Here is a 6,276-nt window from a genome sequence, read left to right as displayed (position 1 = left end):
AAATAAAAAAAAACCTGATTGATGAAAGCAAATTAAGGCCCTCACATATAAAAATGCTGAAATCTGGCCCTAGATATAAAAACGTTGAAATCCCATTCCTGTAAGTTCAAAACTAAGAACTCTGTAAAATTCATTAACTGCACCCTTCACCACATGCATTAGTTGATTTCTTGACCCTTGATTTCATATGACTATTATTTAAATAGAACCCATCTCATTAAACATATTACATATTCAAAAATTGAAGCAAAGTTTACTTTCTGCTGTTCAATTTACAAACATACATGTCAATCAGTAACTTTGGTCAAATGCTTCAAACAATATTTTTTTGAATGAAAACATAAAATTTGGTTGAGCTAATTTACCTTAACTATAACTTTTTAAAAAAATTTACTAAACAAGGATAAATTCAGGGATTAACAGAGCATTCTACTTCCTAGTAATAAAAGAAATATTTCACCTCCTTTCACCAAAATGGTAGAACAAAACAGCACACAGAAAATGCCTATAGCCAACAGAGTAGTAGAATAGTTGCTGCTTTGAAGGTCAGTGCATTGTACAGCCAAATATTGAAATTCATGAAACATCATTGTTGAAAAAAATGGTGCTTTTCTCTTCACCTGCTTTATCTATTTTATTTTCTTGCTTGTTTCCAACAGCTTTTGCACTGCATGAACTATTGTAATGTCACCAACCATACATTCTCGATTTTCCTCAAACCGTCATTTTATTGAAATGTTTCCCTAAGTCGGAGAATGACCCCTACAATGATAATTTATATTGACATGTCACTATGCATTCTGCAAAATGTGGCACAGTAGCTAGTGAATAGTGGGTGCTCAATTAATGTTGGTATTACCTAAATAGATGGGGATTAATATTAATTTATATTCATATAATAATAATGATATGCACAACCAGATATAACCATTTATATTATATACTCTATGATGTACTGCATTTCATTACTTCTAAGATGGATTTTTTTTCCACATCTTAAAACTTTAACTTTAAATCTCACAGTTGATTTGATTAGGAGATATTGGGTAATATTTTAATTGACATACTTTTAATTGGAAGCTTTTTAACATGATATAAAATAATGGTTCACTTGACGTTTTATGCCATCTTTCCATTTCTGGCAGGTTCTCCTTTATCAGATAATAAAACCTTGTTTATATTTCAGATGTGTGTTTACTTTATAGTGGCAGTAATAAACAGGAAGATGGGTGCTCTGTGAGAGCAAAGCTTGCTAGACTCCGTCTGTCTCAGGGCAGAAGAAGAGTGACAAGTGGTTGCCAGGACCACGTTGTGCCTGCAAGGTCCACGTCAATAACAATCATGGAATGTTTCATAGAATGTAGAGGAAGGAAGTGTGGCTGCCAGTGACTCTAATTTTTGTCATTCTTATGCTGGCATAGATGAAATTCTGTTCTTTTTCAGAATTGTCCTGAAATGAAAGATCAAAGTGAGCAAAGATCTCAGTGAATTGGGTAAATAATTTAAAATTAATAATTATAATGATGAGATGATAATGATTATAAAATCTATTTCTCTATCAATCTATCTAACATGATTAGAGGAAAGAAGACGTTATGCCTTTTTGATTATGAAGGTGTCTTGGTCGGTCTAAGAAAGGAAATCCTCCCCTATGCAGAGAATATTAGGGAGGAAGTTTTCTGTCATCTCCTTCCTCTCTTATCCTCACCTCTGTAAAAGAGTGGAAGGCTCAGCGTCTGCCATCCACTGATTTATTAGAGGGCTCGCATTTTTAGACATAAAAGTATTGCTAAAACACAACACTTCATTCCTCTCCTTCGTCCTCCTTGCTCTTCTTGCTTCATGGATTAATAAGAATCAGGATCTTTTCTTCACAAGGTGGAACCATAGCTCTCTGTTCATTCTTCTTTCACAAGTCATAAGCTAGGTAAGCAAGGCCAGATGGGAGCTAAGCATTAGGGGACAGAACGTTTATCTTCTTCTCCACTGCCAAGCCTGAGTGAGAGAGTCAAGCCCACAGCCTTATCCTAGGTCTATGTGAAAAGACTTGGAATTTGTTCTGAAAATCCAGTCACCTTGCTCTCTTTTCTGTATACACAGCACAGAGTGCAGATCCCACGTCTAAGATCTGCATAACATCATGAAAATACATTTTAGCCTTTGTCCTAAGTCCTATTCTTCACTATATTTGGCCCCTTACATTCTTCTGCATACTCAGAGTGAAAGAAAAGAGAAGGGGTAAGCATACCACAAAAATATTAGCAGATGTCATTACAAAGTACTTATTATTTCATTCCTACACCATAATAAGCCCTTTAGATACATCGTCTTATTTAATCCACTCAACATTTCTATAAATTAGCCTCTACGTTTACCCTCATTTATCGGAGAAGATAAAGGAACTTCAACATGGTAAAGTAATTCACTAAAACCTGACAGGTGGCAAATGGTACAGTCAGACTTCAAACTGCAGTCATTCTGATTCTAGAGCTTGGGCTCTCACACAGTATTGAACCCGGGCCAGTGCTTTTGGCTCCGTGACTCCAAGAAAGCAGCTGCTAAGTGAAGAGCATAGAAGTTTCTCACTATGATTCAAAAGACACAACTGCTGTTCCTGCTGTTGTTTTCTTGCTTGCATGTGGAGCTGCAGACATCAGCACAGATCTGAAAAAGTTGGCTTTTGATTATGACCATCATCCCCTCGGGTGGATTGTAGGTAGCAGTGAGGTGGTATATAACAATCATGACAAGGGGCACAGTTGTGTTTCTAGGTTGGTCAGGAGGTATCACAGGCACAAAGAAGCCCTGACTAAAAGAGATGGATAGCAGATTGCTTCCTTACATCCCAGACAGCAGGGCTCCTCCTGTCTTAACTTTAGGACCTGGCAACCCAGACTGGTTTCCCTGGATACAGGAGCTTCCCTGCTTGGAGGGTCTGAATCATCAAGTGTGTCTGAATTTGTTCAGACAAACTCAAAAGGGCAAATGCTCCCTGAAAGATAGGAGAGGTCTTATTTTTAAGAAAGTGAGCACAAATATATTGGTTTTTAAAACATAAACTTTGTCTGGCTTTAGTTTATTTTAGGATGATCTTAAATTTGATCTTAGGAAGATTATAGTAGAAGGGGGTGTTATAGTTAACACCTCTTGTGGCTATTAGAAGTATTTGAAAGAGATCTTATTTAATAAATTATTTTACAATATTACTTACAATGTATCAGAAAGCAACTGAAAATATTGATACTTTCTTTTTGTTTTTCTTCTCAATGAAATGAATGCAAATATGGAATTCAAGGAGTGTCCAGTTGTTATTTTCAGTGTTTCAAAATGGCAATCATGTCTTTTCATTCTTTCTATCACTCATAGCACCTAGAACAGTATCTTGCATATATATTTTTCAGTGTTCTTTGAGATGAAATTATTTTCCCTACTACTGAATAAGCAACGTAAAGAGTGAACTGGATATTATTTTTATTATTCTGAGCACCTACTCAGTAATTCTATATCTTTTGTTTGGTTAATAGCTACTGGCATTTATATCAAAAGTATTTCCAATTTTAGAAATACAGATAGTTGGTTAAGATTACATTAAGTTGGGAATTCCTAGGACAGGTTAAACCTGGAGAAATAATAGAGAAAGTGTAAGGGCCAGAAAAATGATCATACTCATAAATGGGCCCCTGAGAGAAGGGGTTGACAAACCAAAGCAATGTACAAAATGTCATGGGAAGCAAAAGCTTGATCTGGTTTGCTGTAGTGACTTTTTAGGGAATCTGATCTGGGGCAGGAGAAGAGGTAATACCAACACAAACTTCTAGAGAAAGACAATATTAAGGTAGTTGATAACATTGTGTTTCCTTATGAACGTTTTAGGAGCAGTTCAACAGACTACAGCTTGGTGAGATGAGTATCTAGGAGCCAACATCCACTTTGTGGGGAAGGGGGCTAAATAGAGCAGTTTATATTCTTATGATCCAGGCACTAGCTTGGTTCAGGAAGTGTTTGAGACTCATGAGGGAAATGGAAAACAATTTTGAAAATGTGGGAATTGATGTGAGAATAGTTCAACTGGGTGAATACCAAAGGACACTTATTCCCAATTCAGGCACATCCAAATATAAGATATATGTGATCCTTCCTCTGTGAGCGGACCTTGAAAATGTCACGTAAGATAATTGAACATCTGGGGTATAGCATGGAGATGTTCCAAAATCTAAATGATCCCTGCTATATAATGTGACAGGTCCACTTCACATAGAGAATGTATCTATTACGGAGAGAAAGTATGTGTCTAATGTGGGAAAAAAAAATATCTAGGGAACCACCTCACATATCCCAATATCTCCTGCTTTGTATCTGCCTTTTGATTATACACACACACACACACACACGGATCCTTGTATTTATGAGTAAAGCTTGATACTCTGCAAAGATGTCTGATTTCTGAGATTCTGACTTGACAATTCGATGTTTTCTATTAGCTCAATATAACATTCTCTGAATCGTTCATATCCTCATGCTATTCAACAGTATCTATCTATCTATCTATCATCTATCATCCATCTATCTCTATCATCTGTCTATCTATCATCTATCTATCTATCATCTATTTATCTATCTATCTATCACCTATCTATCTATTTATCTATCTATCATCTACCATCTATCTATCTATCATCTATCTATCTATTACATTCTTATTTGGAAAGTGAATATACAAATCTGATTTTAATATAGGATGGAGTGAAATATAAGTCTAAATTCTGTGGTTTTTATTGTCTAACTTCAATACTATTTAATCTTGGGCAAAGTTTTATAAAATCATTTTATAAAATGTGGTTTCTCTATAGCCATTCTCAAACCCAAAACATTATATATATACAAATATATGTGTAATATTCAACCAGTTTTTGGAGCACCTGGTGGCTCAGTCTGTTCCGTGTTTGACTCCTGGTTTCAGCTCAGGTCGTGATCTCATGCGTCCTGAAATGGAGCCCCATGTTGGGCTCCACACTCAGTGCTGAGTCTGCTTGAAGATTCTCTTCCTCTGTCCCTCCCCCCCATGTTCACTCTCTCTCAAATAAATAAATTAAAAAAAACAATATTGGACAAGTTTTGACCTACAAAACTGCAATTTATATGTGTATATGTATTTATATATACATGAACTTTTTAAAGGGAAATAACCTTTCAAGAATGGAACCAAATTATATAAACAAACTTGTTAGTGTCCATTTTCAAACGTAGTAACCAATATACCTCTTGCATACTTTGGTAAATAAAAAATGACTGAGAATCTTAAAGATTATTATGCAACATGAATATAAAATTATATGATAAGCTCTACAGTAAATATCAGTCATACATTTCAAAAATGCTGATCAAAATCTCATGATCATTTTATAATTTGTATTTGTGAGAAGGCAGCTTCTGTTTGAATTTCTGCTACCTTTAGGAAGCATAAAATTAAAGATAAAATATATAGCTATGCTCAAGTTCTCTTCCAAATGACAACAGCTGCTTTTAAAGTGTACTCCTGTCAGGAAGAAAACCCTGAGTTACATTGTTTGGGATGCTTAAGTCTAAATTGGGGTTATGTTGAAAAGGAAAATTAAATTTCAATTATTTATGAGTAAACTTGCGTAGATAGCCTTGATAAACAAAAGCATGCCCTGAAAATGTTCAGCATAAGCTCCTTAAATTTCCATGCAAAGCTCTTAGCAGGTGTTTTCATGAAACTCTTTTCTCTATGGAAACTTTTATTTCCTTCATTATCTGACACGTTTATACAGTTTTCTCATAAAACTTATAAAGAAATTAGGACTTGAAAGTGTTCATTTAAAAACAACATATCCTATGCATCTTCAAAGTCCATAAACATACAACTTGCAACTAATATGGATATATTTAACAAATTATAGCAATGTATTGTGATGTTTCTTAATGAAATAAGCTGTAAAGGAGAGCTCATAGTCATAGTCCCAATGTAGGAAAATTGCAAATAGAATTTATTGCAATTTTTGCTATAAATCCATTCCCTTTCATCACTGTCATTTGTGAACATATTTATTAGCATTATGAATGCTGATGTAAGTTTTAAATTTAATATGTGGATTCATGAGAAACAAGTGTCCATGAGGATGATGATGATGAGATGGTGATAATGAAGATTATGATGATAATGTAAAAATAAATTTGTGTAAAATTATTCATGTTAATTTAGAAAAAAATAGTAGAGGTATCATGTAAATTCACTGTTGTCCCCTGTGATCATAA

Source organism: Phoca vitulina, unplaced genomic scaffold, assembly GCF_004348235.1.
Source record: "Phoca vitulina isolate PV1807 unplaced genomic scaffold, GSC_HSeal_1.0 scaffold5, whole genome shotgun sequence".
NCBI lineage: Eukaryota > Metazoa > Chordata > Mammalia > Carnivora > Phocidae > Phoca > Phoca vitulina.
Note: the sequence above shows the minus strand (reverse complement) of the source record.